At 38.7% G+C, this 24,142-nt stretch overlaps 1 long non-coding RNA gene and 1 pseudogene across 5 annotated transcripts in view; one reads left to right on the forward strand and one right to left on the reverse strand.

Moving 5' to 3' along the window:
• The window catches only part of LOC128602148 (uncharacterized), a 38,361-nt gene extending 26,701 nt beyond the window's left edge, over nt 1-11,660 (reverse strand). For 2 of the 5 annotated variants that reach the window (XR_008384807.1, XR_008384803.1), the window contains exons 1-6: nt 11,573-11,660; nt 10,368-11,093; nt 9,794-9,890; nt 7,405-7,482; nt 7,277-7,323; nt 6,997-7,179 (exon numbers count right to left, since the gene is read on the reverse strand). This is a non-coding gene — a long non-coding RNA (uncharacterized LOC128602148). Of the gene's footprint in view, nt 1-389; nt 7,180-7,276; nt 7,324-7,404; nt 7,483-9,793; nt 9,899-10,367; nt 11,094-11,572 lie in introns of those variants that run through there. The other 3 variants (XR_008384806.1, XR_008384804.1, XR_008384805.1) reach the window with 3 other exon arrangements.
• Nucleotides 11,661-17,265: 5,605 nt separating this feature from the next.
• Nucleotides 17,266-23,912, forward strand: LOC128602146 (protein fem-1 homolog C-like; annotated as a pseudogene).
• The last annotated feature ends 230 nt before the right edge of the window (nt 23,913-24,142 follow it).

The raw sequence follows: 24,142 nt of genomic DNA on the forward strand, positions 1-24,142 counted from the left end.
GTATTTACATTCATGAAGGTGTCTCTTCCTTGTAGACTTTGACAATGACACGCCTACCTCCTCCAGAGTGCTACTGACTTGGCTACAGTAGATACTGTGAATGGGTATTTCTTCAACAAGGAAAGACTTCTGCAATCATCCACTTTAGTTGTCTTCCCAGCCTTTTGGTGTTGCTGAGCTCGCCAGTGCATTCCTTCTTTTTAAAAATGTACCAAATTGTTGATTTGGCCAGTCCTTAAGTTTCAACTAGCTCTCTGATAGGTCTTTTTTTGTTTGTTGTTTTTTCAGTCTAATGATGGCCTCCTTCACTTGCGTCAACACCTCTTTGGACAAAATACTGATAATTCTCATGAACAGCTACCAAATGTAAATTCTTGGAACACTTGGAATCAACTGGAATTATCTCCTTTAATTTGTCATGAAATAATGAGGAAACAAGCCAAACCTGGCCATGAAACTGCTTATCAGGCAATTGTCCAATTACTTTTGAGCCTGTGAAAATGGAGGGAGTCCATAAAAATGTCTGTAATTCCTAAACGGTTAATGCAATATTTTTGTTAAGCCACTTAAATTAAAGCTGAAAGCTTCATACAAAGATTCAACAATTGTGATGTACTTCTGTACAGCTCTAAAATTGTGTTGCAAGATGACATCAGATCAGACACTTCTATTGATGGAAATTTACCCAAATGGTGTATAGTACATAAGGAATAAAACCCTGGGAAGTGTTGTTATAGGAAAATTATCAACATTGGGATGGTGAGATGTGGCCTAATGCAAAGCAGAGCTACTGTTACCAACACTGAACTTAAGTCTTCAAAATACTATTATACCATAGCAATTTCTCACCAGCCTCTTTTTTTTCCTCTTTGAAGTGCATTAAAAAAAATGCAGCATGCTGTTTAATTCCTTTTTTAAAGGCTACAAGAAAACAAAGCATTGGTGAACGTAGTAATATATCGTAATAATCTTGTGTTACAAGACACCATTCAGAAAGAGTTTTCAGATGTGTCCAAAACCTGCTTCAACATCTACCCTTTCCTCCAGTGTGTTGCTACGGTAAATATAATTCTTAAGTTTTAAAGCATGAAATATTTTTGAACCAGTTAAATCCATTCTTTCTGAAACTCTATAACCACATACTTAAAATCAACATCACAGAACAAGATCAACAACATTCAGTCAAAGCAGGAAGCCAAGGTGGAGCAGAGGATCATGGAGCAGTTTGAGATGGAGCAACTGGTCTACACTCAAGATGGCATCTACTTCAAGACCTTGAATGAGACTCACTCTGCTGAGGGACAAAATGCTTCAGAAGACAACTTTGCTGGGTTTGACAACAGAAACAAATATCCTGAAATGCTGCGGGCTTATTATGAGGTATATTTTAGTAGCGGTTAATGATCTATATACTATTTTTATTTCAGCTTCATTCATTATTATTATAGCTATATTTAAACAATAAGGTATGCATAATAATCAAATCAAATATGTTGTTTAAAAACATTCTGGTATTAAGATATTTTTCTTTATTAATAAATAGTTCTCACAAATACTTATTGCATTAATATTTTGAACTGCATTGCTTTCTATCGTTTTACAAGCGATAAGAAAAATACACATCCATTAGAGATTTTCCTTAAAACCTGGAAATTTTATATTATAGAGATTTTTCCCCTCTCCTGACAGATTGTGGTGCAGCGCTTGGCTGACCAGGTGCCCATGCTGATCCGTTACTTCATGCTGAAGGAATCCGCTCAGCTGCTGTGCAGTGAGATACTGGGTTTAATGGACGGTGCCAACGTGGCCGATGCCTTGCGTTAAGATTCGGATGTTAACAGACGTCGCATTGACGTGCAGAACCGCAAGGACAGTCTTAGCCTTGCTCAAGAAAAACTCAGCAACTTTGTTTGAAGCCAGGGGGCCACTGTATAGCAACGTTTTACATCCTTTCTTGTTTAGCACCTGAATCAACCTATCAGCTAATTACCTTTGTCTGAATGTGGTGTGTTAAAAGAGGGAAAATGCTAATCTCTGTAGGTTTGTGGCCCTTCAACACCGACACCACTGATCTACACAAACAACTTTTATATTTCACAGAAGAGGCCTTTTGGACATTAAGTACTTTTGAAAGCAACCCAAGACTTTATAAGGTAAAAAAGTGGAATGTTTCGCAATGGCCAGGTCAATCCTCTGACCTGAATCCAATTGAGTATGTATTTCAAGGCAAAATGCCCCAAGAACAAGCAGGAACTCAGGCAGTCATTGACAGCAAAAGGATTAAAACCAAGCATTAAAAATGACACTCTGATTTATGATTGTGGGTTTGTCCAAATACTTTTGGCTTATTACAAGGGGTTGGGGGCTATATAAAAAGCACCACCTATGTTTTGGACAGCCGGAGAGCACGTGGCTGCGAGGCAGGGCCGCCTCACACACATGGCTGGCAGCTAATGATTAGCGCAGCCGCTCTCCTCCACTAGCAAAGGAAGAGCGGGCTCCCGAGGCATGCATAATAATTTGTTTTGCATTTCTTGCAGAGGATTCAGATGCGACGGAGGATTTCGCCCCCTGGCTGCACCCGCGGCGTTGCCTGACTGCAGAACGGGATCTCAGACGCTCGGGGAGCCCCCAGCACAGCCCCGTGCCTGAGCACTTCACCTCCTTTGCACCCCACATCCTCACGGAATTTAAATAGACTCTGCACATTTGCCCATAAACGGCCTCTTGTGTGTCTGTGCTCAGCCCACCGCTGTCTAGGTTCGCTACACAGGTGGAGGATGCGGGCATGAGCACAGACCCAACCACAAAAAAGGATCCCATGCTGCAGCACCCGATGGAGACCAATCTCCAGCAGCAGGCCGCGACACAGCAGCTCGCCCAGAGCTTGCAGGTCGCCACCAGGGAGAGTCTGGCCCAGAAAACAACGACCCATGCAGCCACCACACCTCTCTCTTACCCCGGTCGAGAAGCCCGGCACTTGACCCCAGAGGATGACATTGAGGGCTGCTTAAAGGTCTTCAAACGACAAGCATGTTTTGTTTCTCAAATGAAATCCCTTTTTATCTCTCACGATTTGGTTACACATGGTTATGAGTTGACCGGTTTGATCAACATTTTTAATTTCCTTACTTTTAAAAATGACGATGTCGGTATCTGTGTACAAACAACGCTGATCCAATCGATCCATCAAATTGTACAGCTCAAGTCTAGTGTATGCTGTAGTGAAAATGCCAATGAAAAAAAATCAGCATTCAGCGGTTTAATCAGTCTCTCGTCTGCGTACCACCACTGTACCATCGCCACCTTCTCATTCAAAAAAGAGAACTGACTCACGTTATAAATATCAGAGAACATGAACTGTAAAAACTTGGCAGGATTGCGAATTAAGGTCGTGTTTGATCTGTCTGGTCTTTGACACATCCTACCCCACAGCAAATTTAGCCACAGATCTTTTGGCAGGATTAACATTGATGCTTTTCGGATCCAACGTGATCCTTTCATTCTCCTTATATTTGCAAATGTACTCACGTTTAGAGGATTCATCAACGACCCAAGACGGATAACCTGAACTTTCCTGTTTGGTCTTGAGGAACATTTTAATATATTTCTTAAAAAGTTTATCAGACCTTTTAGGAAAGTGCCACACTTCAAACACTTTTAGAATTTTGTAACCTTTTTCGACAGCTTTCTCAATTTCGACAGAAGCCCATGTTCCGGTAAGGGCTCTCTCCTGATCTGTATGATTGCATTGTTTTAGCTGATGCTCAGCGCACGTTCTACATAGAGAAAGAGGAGTTTGCGTTTTACACAAAACGGGGGAAACAGGTGCCCACAGACCCCTAGGCGGTAATACTTTTGCTCTGACGATACTGAAGTAATATTTCAGCGGTTTAAAGTCACGATAAACGATAGGGTGATCGATCGGGTACGTCTGTCTTATTTACAGATGGGTAAAGAGAAGTAAAATCGAAATATTCGATTCTCTCACTGGGCTGAGCTACATAAAGCAAATGTAACGCATTTGTTTGACCGCCGTAAAGAGCATCTTGCGGGTTTAAATGTTCAGGAAAGTCAAAGCCTTTTAGAAAGTTTAGCACACGGTTGTCGTTTTTCTTCATTTCATTCCACTCGTGTTCCCACATCAGAGTGACTTGCAAATTCTTTATTCTCTCTGTTGATTTTTGATGGACATCTCCGAAGGTAGCTTGGATGAGCTAAGAGGATGCAGGGTCATTGAGGGGAAACATTTTTCACACCTGTGATAAAAACATCCAAGAAACTCAAAAACCTTACAGCTTTCCCCATCTTCACAGTAACCATCTACGTAATAGGCACCAAACCTGACAACACATTTGTTCAACGCGTGGCGAATGGGTAGGTTTTGCATTTTAGAAACGTATTCGAGCCATTGTATGGAAGGTGTTGAGAAAGATTTCTGTCCGGTGATGTAATTATCAAGTGGTGGAATAGCTGAAGTGCCTTTACGCAGGAACTTGGTTCTAAAGATTTTCATGCACACAGATGCGATTGTTATGCATTTAAAAGGATCGACCTTTGTACTTTTCAGAATTTCTTCTCTATCCATCTACACCGTAAAACTTAGGGTCAGGATATGGTCCTACATAATCCTGATGTTCTACGGTGTTCCAGAAATGGGGAAAATAGCCTTTCTTGCTTTCCGAAAACCCCATGGCTTTCAGGATTCTGCTCAACTTCATGGGTAAGAACGATAGACTATCAAGGTAGGACTGGCGAAACGCGGTATCGATGAAACACAAATTTTACCGCCTTGTGCTATGATTTCGGGCATGATTCCTTCTTTCACTAAATGGTTTAACAAAAGGTATGAATCGAACTCTCTAGCGTTATGCGCGATAAACGTATAACCGTTGTAGGTATTACAAGGAAACTTCTTAAAGAAGGCATTGACACAACCATCCCCTTCAGCCACCCACTCCTCTCCCTCAAAATCAATACAGCATATGAAATTAGCTACGAGTTCCTGTTTCCTGTCTAGTCTCGAAATCAGAAAACACAATCCTTATTTTCGCGTTCTTTCCTAGCCCGCTGTATAAAACATCTATGCTCGATATCCTCGTTGAGTTTTTGGCCACATAGTATGCATTTCGAATGTGCGCACACGTGATTCTCACTATTAGAAGGTTTATCCTGTATCACACTTTTACATTTACAGCAGTAGAATCCCACTTCACACATAGAATATTTGCCTTTGCGCAACTGAATCTTTGCTTTATGCCTGTTGAAACAGTATTGTAATCTACATAGTCTCTGACACTTTGGGCATTTAGTTCAATTCTTAGGATGCTTGTGACAATCAGGATCGCGACAAACGTTGCAGATATTATCGCATTTGTGTTTCCATAAAACGTCAAACCCCAAGTGACAGAAATGACAAACATGACTCGTTCCTAAAAGTCCGGTGATACTTTTAACCCCATAATAGTGGTTGTCATGCAAAAACAAGTAAATCGTTTTTTCATTGGGGGGGGGTCTTGCTAGTTTGAAAGAAAGAGTATCCAGCTTTGCTGACAGAACAGTGTACGATTATGATTTTACAATTCAAATATCTCGCAAATCTTGATACGTCAGCGAAGCTGACCGCGGTGTTTACGGATAATCCCACATCATGTTGTAATTTTCTAGCAATTTGTTCGGTTTCAAAATCGTTTTTTTCACGATTCAAAAGTTGGGTAACACACAAGGTGAAACACGTTATCTCTGTTGCGAAAAATGCATAGATGCTTCATTTTCTTCTGTATGGTTTCTGAATTGGATATATGGCCTATTTTCCTTCTAATTCCACCACCCCGAGGTGGCCGGACGATGTGGACAACTATTTCAAGGGTATAATCAGTAAAAATTTCGCGTTTATTGTGAATTGCATTTTCGAGCATGGTCAGAAAAGAATGTAAATTGATGACACCGTTGTCTAATTGAACGCGTGATGAAACATTGGTCAAATCACCTCTGATTTCAACGGTGACGACATCCTCAGCAGAAATTAAATTGTTAGCGATTTCAATGACACTGCTTAAAATGTCAAACATAACTATAAAAATCTGCGAAGCTGTCGACATTAGCGATCGAAGAAAAATTCACTCTTCTCCTAATCTCAGTGTTGTTGAATCTTTCACAATTAATTATTCTAATATTAAGATCTAATCCATCACCATCTTGCTCATCTTGGATATTAAGATCTAATCCATCACCTTCTTGCTCAACTTGGATATCGGGCGATTGAATGTTTTCCGTTTGAGAATCTTGGATATCAGGCGATGGAATGTTTTCCATAGGAAGGTTGTACTCATTATCGTTTTTCGAATTTTGGGGAATATTTTCGGGGTTTTCGATTAAGTTAACCAGACTGTCATTTATACTCATAAGACTTTGATTTAGCTCATATATCATATCATGAGAAGATAATGGTCCATGTTCCTGAGCAATTTCTGGAGTTGAGACGATATCGTGATTGGGAGATAATGCCATATTTTCATTGAGTTGATTCATCGCATCTATTTAACAAGGATTTATCTGCATAGATTGTCTTTGTTCGTTTAGCTTATTTTGTAACTCTAACAGACATTGATTTAATTTGAAAAATATGTCGTATGGCGTCATCGGTGTGTTTGATACATAATTTGGACTCTGATTAGGTCTCTCACTAACAACCTGTTGTGACAGAAATAAACTTTCATTCAGTCGGTTGATCGCTTCAGTTAATCACGGGTTCAGGGTTGTGTACGGATCATGAAGTAACAGACCATTTGAAGAACTCTGGTATCCAACATAACAGAAATCATGGGGTAATGGAGTGTTTTCGGTTCTCATTTTTTTAGTCTCTGTATCCGAACTGCATTTTGGTCATTTCTGCGCCATATCTATCATACAATTTTCTAATCAACTTTATGTTCACTGTGAGGCAACTATTCAAATTTTCAAGTCTGTTGTACAGTAAAGGGACAAATTCTGTACCTGGACCAGATTCAAATGTATTATCAAGCTGTCCAAAGTTTTCCAATAAAGCAGTCTTTGCTTGGAAGAATTCACGCCACGATGTGAAGATCTCCTGTAATTCGAGGTCGGGTTGAATGTCGGCTTCCGAGTTGAATTCCTCTCGCTCTTCTATTGCATCAAAATTTCCGACAACACTTGTATCTATAAGTCACAAAACACGTGAAAGAGGATTTTTTAAAAATTATTATTTATTTATTTTGTGCTGGGCAAATAAAGGGTAAAATATACGTCGACTCACCTGAAATATCTCCGCCATAATCATGATAGCCACGATGCCCTCAACTTCTGAATATGACAAACAAAACTATAAATACGTATGAAAGACTTTACAGCATGAAACATTCATAATTTTAGGTTATGACTTACGAGTTGAGCTCCGACTCAAAAGGCCTCGATCAGATGTCTTGAGATTCTCATCGTCAGAGATAATCACAACGCAGTCGTCTAAAATCAGTAAAGCAAATAAAACATACTTTTAGTAACTTAACAGTTCCCTTTTTAGCTCACTACACAGATCTAAGAGACAAATTTTAATTACCTATTAGAATCACATTCGTTTGATACGATATCCTAGTCACTACAATCATATGAACTTAGTTCAGTCTTGCACTGTAATATAAGTGTATCGAACATTAAATTTTAGATATAGTATCGTACCAGGTTACATAATGTATCATTATGTATTATATAACGATCGGTCAAATAAGACCTGAGCCAGGAGAGGACTGTTCCCTTAATGTCAACAACATTTTCCAATATATCAAGGAGAACAGTTTGATCTATAGTATCAAAAGCTGCACTAAGGTCAAGTAACACAAGCAGTGAGACACAACCCTGATCAGAGGCCAGTAGTAGGTCATTTACTACTTTAACTAACGCTGTCTGTGCTATGATGAGGTCTAAATCCTGACTGATACATTTCATGAATGTTATATGCAAGTATAAGCATAACTGCTGTGCTACAACCTTTTCTAAGATCTTGGAGATTAAGGGGAGATTTGATATAGATCTATAGTTGGATAGTTGAGAGGGGTCAAGGTCAGGTTCTTTAATCAGGGGTTTAATAACTGCTAATTTAAGTGATTTAGGTACATAGCTAGTGCTAAGGGAAGAACTGATTATATTTATAAGCAGTTCAATTACTCCAGGACAAATCTGTTTAAAGAAACATGTAGGTACAGGGTCTAGTATTCAAGTTGATGAATTCTCTGAAGAGATTAATGAAGCTAGTTCGGTCTCTCTGAGGGGAGTAAAACATTCTAAACATTGATCTGATATTGCTATATTATCATCTACAGGGTTAGTTATAATACTGTCTGGTTTTAATTTAATAGCCCGAATTTCACATCTAATATTTTCAACGTTACCAATGAAAAATCCATGAAATCCTCACTGCTATGTAATGACTGAGTGCTTCTTTCTGTAGTGGTTTTATTCCTAGTTAATTTTGCTACTGTGTTGAATAGAAATCTAGAATTGTTTTTGTTATCTCCTATTAAGGTGGAGAGAGAGACTTTTCTAGCATTGCTAAGAGATTTTCTATAGTTCAGTAGACTCTCCTTCCATGCTGTTTGAAATATTACCAATTTGATTTGACACCATTTACGTTCTAATTATCAAGTGGTCTGTTTTAAAGGTACACGTTTTATCGTTATACCAGGGTGCTAGTTTTTTTCTCTCTAATTAATTTTCTTTTGAGTGGAGCCACTCTATCTAGCGTGTAGCGGAGTGTTGAGACTAAGCATTCAGTCGCCTGATCGAGTTCAATCGGATCAGACGGTGATCCAAATCTAACTGATGTCTCTGGGAGGTTATTTATGAAGCTCGGTGCAGTAGCTGATGTGAAAGTATTTTTTACGTGGTAGCGAGGCGAGGTGGAAACATTATGATCAATACGTATTATGAACAAGATAAGAATGGTCTGAGACAACTTCAGACTGTGGAAAAATTACAATGTTTTCTATATTTAATCCGTGTGTTAGTATCAGGTCATCAGGTTTATCAGTATCAGGTGTGACCATCATTATGAGTAGGTCCGATTACGTTCTGATTAATCCCTACTGAATCTAAGATGGATACAACCGCTGTTCTCAGAGGGTCTTCTGGCTTATCAAAGTGAATATTAATATCACCGACGATTAATGCTTTATCTACAGAAACAACCAGGTTTGAGATAAAATATGCAAATTTACTAAGAAATGCAGTATATGGCCCTGGGGGTCTGTAAATAATAATTAGAGGAATTGACATTTTTTGTGGCTACATAAGTTATACAGTTATAAAGAAGTTCAAAAGAATTAAATTTATGACTAGGTTTTTGTGTGACACCTAGATTTTGACTATGGATGAGACCAACACCTCCTCCTCTACCAGTTGAACGAGGCTGATGTACATAACTGTATCCAGGAGGGCTGGCTTCATTTAATGCTATGTACTCGTTTGGTTTAATCCAAGTTTCTGTTCAACACATTAAATTGCATTCCTGATCAGTAATGATTTCGTTAACAATAAGAGCCTTAGACACAAGAGATCTAATGTTTAATAGTCCTAGCTTCAGATTATAGGTGCTGGATGTGCATTCAGTATGATCCAATTTTATGTTAATTAGGTTACTAAAACAAATATTCAGAAATTTTCTATGTATTTGTATAGCTTAGGAAACAGACACAGTCTCTATAGTATGTACTACAAGTGTTGACCTATTAATTGAACATTGCATATGATGAACGTTGTTATTGTAGGAAGATGTACTTACAGTAGGCAGTCACTTGTTGTGTAGCGCCTTGGAGATGTTGTCTGACAGCAGTTCCACTCCGAGGCTGCTGGGGTGCAGGCCATCAGGACGCAACAACCTAGGAGGCTCCCAGAACAGATTCCAGTTATAAACAAACAGCAGATTCTGTTCATTACACCAGTGGTTTTCAGAGTGGGGGCCTCAACAATTTGGTGTGAAAAATAAATAAATACACATTTTTTATATTTTTATATTATATACATATACATATATATATATATATATATACATATACATATACATATATATATATATATATATATATATATATATATATATATATATATATACGCATTACTATAACATGTTATTTGTACCAATACATATTAAAATCACACTTGCTATACCAAACTTTATAATTGCTAATCAGACAAAACATCAACGCAAAAAAGGGGGATATATTCAGAAGTCTGTATTTTTTTATGTGTTTTAAAGACATCTTGCAAAAGGGGGGCCTCGATCAAATATTAATGCCATTTGGGGGGCCTTGCCCTGGAAAAGTTTGGGAAACCCTGCATTACACCAAGAAACTAACCAGTCATTCAAAGCAAGAAGTCTACTGAACATTTCAGCTCCACGTCTGTATGAGGGAAGAGGTCCAGAGACGATGATCTTCGTGGTGGGTGATCTGCCTCGTACTGTCTCGATCAGGCTGGAGAAGACCCTCTTCAGAACCTCCGTCTGCCGCAGCCTGATGTTGTTTGCCCCCGCGTGCAGCACGACAGCTCCAATGCGCTCGTCCTTCTTCAGGATCCCGGGTACCTGCACAGCGACATCAAGGACACGAGCACCAGAAAAACAATGTGTGTGTGCACCTTACCCTTTGTTGAAGCAACACGGACATTTCGCACAACGGAGTACCCGACGATCACCGCGTTTGGTCTGGTCTGACGGAGAGGGGTGAAGCGGTTCCTGGTTGGGATCTCGAACATCGGAGGTGGAGAGGTACTCACCCAGGGTATGGCTCTCGCCTTTCGCTGCTGGTGCACCCAAGGTCCGTGGTGTGTCGGTGTGATGGAGACCTCGGCTGGAAAAGTCTTGGGTGCACGGTCCCTGCACAGAGAAACACACGGCGTAGAGGGGCTGGGAGTGGTAATACCACGCTGTGTGCTTACATTGGATGTGTAGGCAGAAGCACAAGATGTTTCCAGCGCGGTTCTTCGCTCCAGCAGCTGAGCCTGCTTATCGAGTAGGTTACGGATCTGTTTCCCCACATCCTCCAGTTCCAGCAGCACCATGTGCAGCTCGAGCGAGTCCTCATCTGCACTCAAAAGCGGAGAAACAACCGACATATTTGCTTTAAAAAAACAGCGGTAAATGGAGATAAATGTGAAATGTAAACAAGGCTAGCGGTAAGGTGATGCTAGCGGGCTACAAGCTAGTCGCGGATGTTTGTAAGAACCAATAAAACTTAGCGAGTGCACAATGTTACGATTGTTTTATCTGAAGTAGTATCAGTGATATTTGTAAACGTTGTAAAGGTTAAAAAAAAAAAAGTAGAATTTTAAAGTATAGAGATTAGAAGAAAATAGTGTCAGCTCGAGGGACACTGCTTCTTGCGACACCAAATTCAGACCTGCGACACATTCAGATCCTCTAACTCCCTGAGAGTTTTGAGAGGCAACTGGTAAGAGCTGCAATATGAACAAACTATTTATCAAAAACAGAATACATCTTTATGTGACAAACTGTCATGCATCTGACCTATGAATATTCACAAAAATAGCACAAAGTACTCACACAGAACACACAGGGGTGGACACCAGGAACAAGTCCATCTCTGTGAAAACTCCACTGCCATCTAGGCCATTGAATGTCTGGTTATCCTGTGGAGTAGGGTGAATGTCCACCTCATTCATAAAAGTCATACATATCAGAAAACAGTAAACTTTCAATCTCAATGGTTAATATTCAAACAAGAGCTCAAAGACTGTGGAAAGGTATTTGGTATTTTTTTATGATACTCACCTCTAAAGTACGTGTGTAGTACTGGAAACTCATGAAAAACAGTTTTTCTGAATTATACCCCTCAGAATTAACACACTGAGGCACACAGCAATAAAGTGAAGAGCTGATTTAATGTCTTTGGTAAGAAAACCTTCTCTGTTAAACGGTTAAAACGCTCATTCTGATGACAAACAACTTCTTAACAAGTCACATAAAACACTTCTCTCAGAAAGCGGAGCTGAACCGAAGCAGTAACGCACGCGCGCCCGTAGCCCCTGAGGTAAGACAGACACCGCCATCTTGTATAACCATCTGCCATCTTGTGTAACTAACCCACTGAACTTCAGCTAGCAGCAAGCTAGTGTTAATATGTTCACTGAGAACTTTAAAAAGCATACAAAAAAATCAGCTATTTACAACTTCAGACAAAATGCTGTGAGGAAAAAAAGACAAAATGTCCATTTGAAGCTCATGTTAGCTAAAATTCATGCTGTGCTAAACTAAACTAATCTGTTCAGTAGCATGTTAGCTAGAAAGCTAACATTTTTGTGGGGAAATTGGTATAAAAATAAAAACAAAAAGGTCCACAGGAAGAAGTAAACCTTGAGCCTTGAACTTTAAAATGTTAGATTTTACTTAAAAGAAGTATCTACTCTCTACATCACAGCTTAAATAATTTTCGGTAGATTTAATCTTAGGGCTAAGCGCTAGTTAGCTGTCTTCTCTTTAAACCGTATAGCTGAAGCGCTGTTTAACGATTTAATTGAATTAAACTACACAACAGATCTATAACTATATAAGGAGAAAAAACATTACTTGCCTTGAGTTGGTGTACAGTGTGAACTGCTGCTCCGGCTCCACTCAGATGGAGCTGTGAGACAGAGAATGAACTCCAGCAGGAAGATGTTGTTTTCCCTGTGGGGGAGGGGGCACTCTCTCTCAGCTCCTCACTGCACGTATTTATTAAACGTTATTTCAACCACATATTAGCAACGGAGGGATTGCGACTTCAGACTCTTTTATTCAGGTAAATAAAATAAACAACATTTTTTTTACACGTCATGGAAATTCCTAGAGTATAATCTATTTAACAATCCATTCATATATAACACAAACATACCAGTTCAAGATATAGCCTATATGTCCAATGAAATCCATGGTATTTTAGGAACGACATCTGCTCGTGCTTAGCTTTGTATGTTTTGGTTTCGTATGCAAGAGATGTCATATTCCCGAAAAAAAAAAAAATCTTAGTGAACAATCACATCTAGATACATTTCTTTGAAATTACACAGCAGTAACTTCATTTATTATTTTTTCCCCCACATAATTTCAAAGTAATATAGCGTTTCAAGAATATCAACATTGTTCAAGCTTCTCTTCCACGTATATTCGACGTCGATGTTTTTTTTGTCATGATCAAGCCTCTTTTCGACTAACTGTAGCTTTCATTTAAACGGCGGGGGTTTGCTTGACTTCGTCGAAAACGCGTTTGTGTTTGCTGGTATCAACCTTATGTCTACACACCAGATTATGTTTACACATCAATTAGCTATGAACTTATTATTGAAACAGATTTATGTGTAATCCCCGGACTCTGGCGATTTATTTTATTAATTTTTATAGCCGCCTGACTCACAACTTTATTTATCATTATGTTTTTATTTTATTTTTTTATGGGGCTAGTCGCTGGATTCAGCAAGTTTATCATTAATGAATTAGTTTACTTATTAGACCCACCGAACTCAGCGGTTTATCAGATTAAGGAAGCTAGAGTCATTGCATACATTTATAATGGAGGTTAGAGGTGTCGCAAAGAGGAAAATAGATATAACTCACTCGAATGACTGCAGCACAAATTAGCATTTCACCCGGACCGAGAACTTGAAAAGCACAACGTCTCCTTTTTCTGCATCGAAAAAAAAAATCCAGCTGTACAGCCGTTTGACATTACCCAATATTGAATCTTTTCATGCTCTAAAATTTTTTCTAATCTTCCCAAAAAAGAGTGAACTTTTTTCGGTACATTAGGGCAAGCCATGTTGAAAACTCATACACATTGTAAGTACAAAGTATTTTAAATCAAGAGGGTGGGTGTGGTCTTCTTCTTCTATAAACTTATGGTGTATATACCGCCAACTACTGGATGTAGCATTTTAATTTCTTTTGTTCTGATTGGTCAGGGGTATCTTCTGTGTGTGTGTGGGAACGCAACAGATTACAAAAACCTTTATTATATAAACCATTATCCATTTTTAACAACAACTGTTAAGATAATGATGGTTGCTAATGACATAAGTGTAGACCATATGTAATATTATCTTTGGTGTGATTCTCTCAACATAATATGATTACTTGATATAAGTGCAGACCATAAGTGCAAAATGTATGTAACATTATCTCTGATATACTCTAACATAATTAGGATTGAAGATGATGACCATTAAGGACAGCTGTTAAGAACATGACGGTTGGTGATGGCCATTAACGACAGCTAATTAGATAATGATGGTTGCTAATGACATTTGACCTGTCAACATAATTAGATTTGATGATGACCTTTGACCTAGACCTGTCACATCCAATTAGTGAATTTTAGTAGCTTACATAATATACAAACCAATTCTCTCTCTTTTAAATTTATATCCAGATTTTTGTGTAATGGCAAGAGTATTGTTATAAATAACAATATTTATGAATAACAATGACATCTCCTCTTCTGCCAGTTAGACGAGTGTGGTGTATATACAGTAACTGTAATCTGGGATCTGAGATGTGTAACTTTGTTTAGTGCTACATACTAATTTGGCCTAATAAGTCACTGACTTAAAGCCAGTCATCTGCAGAAAAGTTAAATTTTTGCATTTTGTTCATCGTACCCTATCTTTTCATGCATTCAGAGGGTGGAGCCCACTTTGAAATGGTGACAATAATTGGTTTCACAACAGGTGAGTGACAATTCATCTGTATCCAATGGACATAGAGCCTAGTATTTTGCTGCCCATCTGGAATGGTGGACTAGCGTGTCGGGATGTTATGGTTATGAAGGCCCCGCCTCCAAGCCTGAGGCTCTGGACAGAACTACCCAGATGACCTACTGCTTCCACCAAGATTCTGTAGTATGGAAATAATGGACGCATTTATTTATAAAACTGCACAAAGTGTACCTGAGACTACTCATTTTTTAAAGCAAAGGGTCATCAAACTAAATAGTGACTTTGTTTCATTTATTACTACACTTTATAGTATTTTTTTTTTTAAATGTAGAAACATTTAATTTCTTTACTTTTGAAGACATCTTTGCTGTACAGCATTTCTTTCCATGTGCCTAAGACATTTGCACAGTACTATATGATAATAGTAAGTAAAATTATCTGGACTTGTTTATCACTATAAAACATTAGCTATCACATTTTAATTATATACCTGAAATAAAACTAAATAAATACGTTTTCACCCAGAAGATGGTTGACTTCGAGGCAAGAGTATGAGTCTGTGTATTTATATACTGGAGAGAATGTGACCTGTCCAAACAATTGTGCTATGTTCAACATCAGTAAGTTAACCTCTAAGAAATATTATCTATTATATGGTAAGTGACAAAAAAGCTAATGGTGTTTCTTAGGTACACCATTTGATTCTTATTCCATCCATCCATCTTCTATACCGCTTTATCCTTTTCAGGGTCACAGGGAAACCTGGAGCCTGTCCCAGGGAGCTTGATTCTTATTTGTTCGTGATAATTTTATGTAATCTAAAACAAAGAAAAAGACTGGAAACTGTGTCACTGTTAGTTTTCTCATCCTTTATATTTAGCTAATTAACTTTTTGTTTCAGTTTCAGTTGCAACCTAACAATTTATGAATTCTATTATCAATAAATCTAACTTTTCCGTCTTTTCCCAACAGATTGTCTACCAGTGTTTGGCAGAGTTCGTTCCCATGTTGATCCTGCTGGTTATGTATAAAGAAGCATATGAATCCATTGACCTGTGTAATGGACCTGTGATATAACAAACTACTCAGTGAAGACGAAAGAGGACACATCAGCACAACTATGAACAACTATGGCTGGCCCAGGAGAGGATCAGCATTAACCTCTGAAATTGTATGTTTAAATCTATGGGATTTTGAAAAATATATTAATCTGTAGGTATGCATTTTATTAATATTAATAAATGATTTAAAGTGGTTATGTTTTGATTCAGAGTGGCATGTCACATAACCACTTTTGACTGTCATGGACGCTAAAGAAATGAGGCATTTGTTTTAAGTGGAGAATAAAAGCTTACTTTTCTGTTCAGTCATCTTTTAACATTCTGTTGTTACCTCAGTACCAGATCAGACAAGCAAGGGTAAATGAAATGTAAAAAAAAAAAAAATGAATGTCTGTGAAAACTTGAGTTGCCTTCAGGTCAATGATTTCATTAATGCATGTGATTGGCTGCAAAGAACAAAAACAAACGAAAGTTTGCCAGAGAAGACATGATGGCTCATGTATAAAACACTAGACTCACTGAACCACAGACTGTTTTAATGAGTCATGATTGAACCTTGACCAGCATTCAACCCTGATCAGCAGTTGCAGAAGAAGAATGAGTGTCAGTGACATAATACTGTTATAATACTGTAACGTCGTTGGAAATTCTAATCAAATAAGAAAATAAGATATACAAGGAATTCTTATGATTCATATTTTCATTTTTAGCAGAGTAACCAGCTTGGGATTCAATTGGATTGACATTTAAAAATGAGGGAGCCAGGAAGAACAACACAAACAAGATTGTTCAAAAAGGTTGTGGTATATTGTAAAACACAGAATTATATACATATAATTGTACAAGGAACCAAACCAGGCATAACTTCAGGGTGGGCCAAGGCCAAAATAATATACAAAAGAATTCTATTGTTTAGAGTTTTTTAGCTTACCTAAAAGGAAAATAAAGAAAATACAAATACTTCCCTAACTACCTAAGCCAAAAAACAGTGACAAAAGGACCCTCTCCCAAAAGAAATGGCAGCCACACCCCTACTGCCAGTGAACCAAGTGAACATATATACAATGCTGAACATAATGCACATAAACAGGTACAGGGACAACCAAACTCAAAATCAAAAATCCAGGCAAAAGTCAAAAACCAGAACATCAGTCAGAAAATAGCATACAAGCAGCACAACCAAGCACAATCTCTAAACACCAACACATGTAACCACCTCCAACATCCCACACCATTCTCACTCCTCTTCCTCTTTAAATATGGCCGCCATTTAGTGATGTCATCCTGGGAGGCGGGAGCAAGGCAGGCTAGGGCAGGCTGGAAACTCTGGGAGGGAGTTTGACCTGCACACAAAATATGGCACAGCACACAAAAGAAAAATTTCCATCCCAAAGATAGCGGGTTGTAACACTTTGGTCAAAATGAAGTCAGGGATAATGTGCCCGCATAATGGAAATAGTCTGGGGCACACCATGGGAAAGAGCTGATAACATTTAGTGATTACACTTAGTAAACAACCTCAGACTACCAGCTGTAGAGACTCTGAAGACTGTTAGAGGTAATGTCAGATCTTATCCATAGATACACACAATGCCTTGTAAATGTACTTTTCCCCCATTTTGTAGTGTTACAACCTTGAACCTTTAAATACATTTCCTAACTCATAATTGGTTGGTGGGTGCTGACAGACCAATTTTTAATTCACTGCTTCATGGAAACGGTAGAGCTCATGGAATATTCATACACTTTCTACCAGTTTCAAAACCTGTTTCTACTATAGGTTACAAAATTCTGAGTTCACCACCAAGAGCTGTACTCCAACATTTTACAAGCTGAAACTTATTATTAATTATACCACAATACTAAATTCTCCAATCTGATTGGTCAGAAGGTGTTGGTTAATTTTCTATAACACCTGACAGTAGTGTTCGCTGTAATACGCATCACAGGTTTATATTAATGCAGGCACTTTAATATGCATTTGCGTCTATAGTTCAACTTACACTGGGACTTGTATTACAGACACTGAACAAAAATGTGCTGATGTGGTGAAATTTTCTGAGGAGACGTTCATTTAGCATATTTTGTGTCTCTTGCACTTTATGTCAGTCAGTCAGATGGAAAACAGTAACTTTAAGTTTCCTAAAACAGGAAAATCTTCAGGACAGGGGGAGTTGTGGTTTGTCTGTAATATAATTATGTTATTCATTTCAAGAGAAAGAAAAAAGAGAGACTGGTGTGGGAACAACTATTTATAATGTTATAGCTGTTATAATGCGATAACAGGAACTAGCTTGTTAGTGTGGTTACAAAAGAAATAAATGATTTGGGGCATTCTGTTACTGGAAAATCATCAACTGCAATGATAACAGTAATGTCACACATTAGAGAGGCCTAATTAAAACTTGGAAAGTCCAAACAGGACATATTGGAAAATCCAGATATTCAGATGTTTCACTTTTGGTTTCTTAACTTACTGCACAAATGTGGGCATTTTTTATTACAATTCTCCATCCACATCCACATTAGAGGTATGGCATATGACTTCTGGGTGTGTGCACATACAAAGAGCCTTTGCAAAATCAAGTTGCTGTACACAGCTAGGTAAATAAAATACCTTAATTTCTATGATGTGAGAGTACTAAAAGTTATTATTTCAAGCTACTTAACAAAAACAGCAACATTATTATGCTTACTATTATTATTATTATTGTTGTTGTTGTTGTTGTTAATAATAATAATAATAATAATAATATATAATAATAATGTAGCTATAAATATTATACTTCTACATGGGATTCTGGGGCAGCCCATAGAATGCTTTGTGCACTAAAATTTGGCACACTTATAGAGGACAATCTCAGCCATAGCAAAATGTTTACAATAATAATTCTGCCAAGCAGCATTGTAGTAATGTGAGTGCACTTTCCTCTAATTATTTGGGTCATGTTTAGTTCAACAGATACCATGATGGTAATTTCCACTCTATTGCTACCTCTAGGGGCACTATACTTCATAAATTAGCAAAAGTAGTAAAAGTCTTCATGATGTAACTTGAGTGTTCGTGCGTTTTGGTTTACAAAACAGGAAGTCGACCATTTTGAATGTTAAGAAAAACTGTTTTTTTTTTTTTTTTTGCTTCTTCACCTAGAAACTTTGTCTAATCCTTGTGAAATTTTAACCATTGCATTCTAAAAAATATGGATTTTTGATATTCAGCATGCTTAGTCTTTAACAAATTTGATTGCAAAGTCACCAGACAGGAAGTGAGGCCACATCTAAGCAACGACTTGACATAAAGCCATTAAATTTAGCATATCTCTTTAAAACAAGCTAGAATGGTCCAAATTGCAGCTATATTATTATTATTATTATTATTATTATTATTATTGTTGTTGTTATTTAACTTTTTTATTCTAACAGCTATTCTCACAAAGCCAGACCTTATAGACAGGGGAACAGAGAAAAATATCTTGGATATAATCCGAAATCAGGTCATTCCCTTAAGCAAAGGGTATGTCATCGTTAAGTGCCGTGGCCAACAGCAAATTCATGATAAAATCTCTCTGTCTGAGGCCACTAGTGTAGAGGGAATTCTTCAGATGTCATGAATTCTTCAGGTATAAAGAACTCCTTCATTATTTGTGACATCTGACCCACTTGTAATAACTGGGAACTTACGGTAATTTTTTTATTTCCAGTTGCCTGTTGTACGAGGAGAAAGCAACTATTCAGTGCCTTGCCAGCAAACTGACTCAAGACCTGGTTGATCACATCAAAGTATGTTTCTGCTCTTTTTACACTTTTTTATACTGTTCCTTATTATTATATTTTAATGTAAGTTAGAGCAGTTTGCCAATATGTGCAGAAAATCAGTAAAGGCAGTCATGAATGATTGAGTACTACAGAGGGCTACTAGATGACACAAAAGCAACTGCCAGTGATAGCTGGTCATTATATTAGATGGTAGGGTTAAAATATAACATCTATAGCTAGAATAACAGAGTAACTAATTTACCTTATTCATGTTCCTTACACCTGTGACTGTTCACATGCGCCATCTAAAATCCCTGCTGAAATGTTATGGATGTGTCAGTGAAACTGACTGAAAAATATAAGCCCAAATGAACCTCAACTGTAGGAGGTGTTTCACTCTGTGTAATCATCTGATAGACATGAACACATGACATTACATGACTCTACAGTCTGAGCTAAAAAAGAATTTTGTGGAAAAATGCAGACCTGGAAACACGAAGGGTAGATGATGACTGCAATGGGCATACTTGTCAAAGGCTTTGTGACAAACTATTAGCTCAGCAATTTTTTTTTTTTTTTTAAGAAATCGTTACCTCTGATCTCAGAGATCAAGAAGCAGCTGTGGAGCTTGAGAAAAGAGCTAAGTCAGTGTGAAGCTGGCACACCACTGGACCCACAGAACAGGAAGACCTTTTTTATTGATGTGTGTAATTTTTTTTAAAATCCAGAGCCTTATATCAGCCTGGCTATGTCTTGTTCATGGTTGCTTGTTCTTTCAGACCTTGACAAAATTTAACGATAAGATCAACCACTTGGCATCTTGGGAAGTGGTCAGCAATGACAACTTGTTTGTAATGCTTCGGTCTGAATTCAAAAAGTGGAAAGATCATCTTGACAACACAAAGGCATCATGTCCACAGTCCATATGCAGAAGCCATGCCAAATCATTTTAATAATTTTCAAGGGTCAAAATATATTTTCTAAAATAAAAACAAGCACACTGTCAACATGGAGAGAACTATGCATGCAGAACTATCAGGGGTGTCCAATCTTATCTGAAAAGGGCCGGTGGGGAAGCAGGTTTTCATTCCAATCAAGCAGGAGCCACATCTGATTCCACCTGTTTAATCAGTTGAACTTGACTTTCAATATATTTGGGTGTCACTTCTGCTTGGTTGGAATGAAAACCTGCACCCATGCCAGCCCTTTCTAGATAAGATTACACAACCCTGGTGTAGAGGAACAAATATTTCTAATTATCTTTGGCTAGTATATTTAGAGCAGCTAAAATAAACCTTGTGGAAACTCTACTTAAATGATGCCTATTGATGGGAACTGATGGGGAAGTTGATTTTTGGTCAAATTTTAAACCCAATGCAGTCCACAAAACGGTCCAGGAAGTGGTGAGTGAATATGACCTGAAGCACAGAGGACGTGAGCTGCCTGGTTTCAGTGACTACAAGGTGTTTGAGATGGTGGTGCAGAAGCTTGTGATCCAGCTAACAGGACCAGCTATTGAGACACTCAGGGTCATCAGAGGTAGGTTTCCACCACTTAACTTTCATTAGATTTAGTAGACCAATAGCATAAACAACTCAATTTAAATGTGTTTATTTATCAGTATTCCGGTTACACACCGGAAACCGATACTAGCTTTCTTCTCTTTTCCTCTCAAGGAGTCGGGGAGGAGCTAAACTTCTTAAGAGGGATGCACCGAATGTTCGGCAACCGAAATTATTAATAAATAAGTGAAAAGGCCGAATAAATTTGACCGAACAATGACGTGTTTGATGACGCGCCAAATAGCCTAGGAACCAGAGTGAGATGCGCGAATTTCACGACCTCCACTTCCGGCAGCGCGCTCGGAGCGATGATTGGGCGCGCGCATGCACAAGCTGCGTGCACGAGCGCATGCTCTTCGGATGTTGACAGTTGTGACATTGTTTACTGTGGACACATGCGTTTGTTTTGTTTCTGTTCCGGAGTATTCTGTCACATCGCGAGACGTAAGGGAGTAGAGTACGGAAGCAGGTAAAGACGTATTTATTTAAGGGAACATAACATTAACAACATATCTAACTACACTATATCTACAATAATATACCCGCGAGATGCACAGGGACACGAGCGGTATATATCCCCAATATAATCAGCCGTATATAACCGAATATAACCATTTTTTGCACTCTTGTCAATGCACTTTTTTGTTGTAGGCTACAGTGTTACATTCTTTCAGTAGTCAGTTACAGGCCTAACATGAGCTATTCAAGGGGGGCTCAAAGATGACCACATCAAAATATTTTTATTTTACTATTTTATTTATTTAAAGTTATATTGTGCCTTGTTGGTAGCCTATGCCTGCTGGTATGAAAAAAAAAATATCTTGAAATTGTAGTTTTTGTAATTGATTTTTTTCTTCGTAAAGCAAGACAAAATAGTTAAAAGCACATTTTGACTATTTAATTTATGCAATGGTGAAAAAAAATAGTAAATTTAATGGAAAAAACGCGAAAAAACGTATTTGGCCTTCGTCAAAATTTTTCATTATATTCGGTTTCGGCCAAGAATTTTCATTTCGGTGCATCGCTACTTGTTAAGCTAAGCTAATCTTCTGTAGTTTTTCCCATGTGCTTATACGCGATCTTCTTCACCACTTGCGCGTATTTGTCGCCCACATCAGGTCCGGAAGAATTGCAACCTCGGTACCTCCATTAGAACCGGTTCTAAGGCTAGTGCAGAAAAACAAGTACCGTCACATTTTAAGAATGTTGGTACCGACTTGGTACCGAAGTATCGGTTCTCATGACATCCCTAGTCTATAATATAATGTATAATGCTTCAGATGTATTTAATCTCAGTGGGGTGTTGTGTTCATATAGGCAAAAGGAAAGCACGCAGATGTGATGGATTTAAAAACCACTGCACTGAACGCAGCCCGAGACGGCCAGCTCAAGCTGCTCCACGATCTTTTGGAGAACCAAACCGACCACGAGGTGACAGAACTGATGTCCGAGAAAACAAACGTCGCTGTTGATGGCGGCACGCTACGGGCACCTTGATTTGGTCAAGTACCTTCTGAAGCGCTGCTGCGTGCCCGTAGAAGTCTGCGGGTCCGTCAACTTCGACGGCGAGCACTTTGAAGGAGCCCCTCCGCTGTGGGCCGCTTCGCTGGCCGGACACCTGAAGGTAGTGCAGTTGCTCGTAGGCCATGGTGCTTCTGTGAACAACTCTCCAATTCAACCCCTCTGAGAGCCGGTTGCTTCGGCGGCTACCTCGACATAGTCAGGTATCTGGTGGAACACAAAGCTGACTTGGAAGTGGCCAATTGGCACGGCCACACGTGCCTCATGATTTCTTGTTATAAGGGCCACAAAGAGATCGTGCAGTATCTGCTGGAGAGAGGCGCTGACTTTAATAAGAAAAGCGTCAAAGGTAAACCGCAACTACGAAACGACAAAAGCTTTTGCTACTTACGTGAAATAATCTGTCAGGTTTAAGTAGCATGTTATTTCTTTAGTGTTTTTTTTAGATCGCTTTTCTGAGGTCATAGTGCTGACTCTGAATCAGTTGTGTATAACTTTCAGTAGTGAGGTGTGTAAACGAGGGCTCATTTAACCGCTAACCTCTCTGCATTCTGTAGGTAACACGGCCTTGCATGACTGTGCCGAATCAGGAAGTCTGGAGATAATGAAAATGCTTCTGAATTCCGGCGCCACGATGGAAAAGGACGGCTATGGAATGACTCCGTTGCTCTCAGTCAGTTTCACTGGGCACAGGAACATAGTAGACTTCTTCACGCAACACCCACAAACGAGGAAAATAGAACAAATTGATAGTTTAGAATTGTTGGGCGCTACTTTTGTGGATGAAAAGAGTGATATTATGGGAGCTTTAAAGTACTGGAAGATAGCCATGATGATGCGGTACAGCGACTGCAGCAACGTCCTCTTTAAAGGCAAACCTAAAGAACTTGTAATGGCGTACGCGAAGGAGGCCGGGAGCATGGAAGAGCTGGACAGTGTGAGCTCAGACCCGGACGAGATACGAATGCAGGCTCTCCTTATTACAGCACGCATCCTGGGCCCATCGCATCCAGACATGTCCTACTACATTCGGTACCGAGGAGCGGTGTACACCGATTCGGAGAATTTTGAACGGTGCATGAGCCTTTGGAAGTATGCCCTGGACATGCAACAGAATAACTTGGACCCACTTAGTCCTATGACTGCCAGCAGCTTGCTCTTATTTTCTGAGCTTTTTTCTTTCATGCTGCAGGCCCGTGATGACGGCCTCCTGGGGACCTCTGTGTCTTTTGATGACCTCATGGGCATCCTTAGCAAAAGCACAATCAAGATGGCATCTACTTCAAGACCTTGAATGAGACTCACTCTGCTGAGGGACAAAATGCTTCAGAAGACAACTTTGCTGGGTTTGACAACAGAAACAAATATCCTGAAATGCTGTGGTCTTATTATGTATATATTATATTATATAACCTGTATATGTATATCAGATATATTTTAGTAGTTGTGTGGTTAATGATCTATATACTATTTTTATTTCAGCCTCATTCATAATTTATTATTCCATCCATCTTCTATACCGCTTAC

The sequence above is a fragment of the Ictalurus furcatus genome, chromosome 26 (genome assembly GCF_023375685.1).
Source record: "Ictalurus furcatus strain D&B chromosome 26, Billie_1.0, whole genome shotgun sequence".
Lineage (NCBI taxonomy): Eukaryota > Metazoa > Chordata > Actinopteri > Siluriformes > Ictaluridae > Ictalurus > Ictalurus furcatus.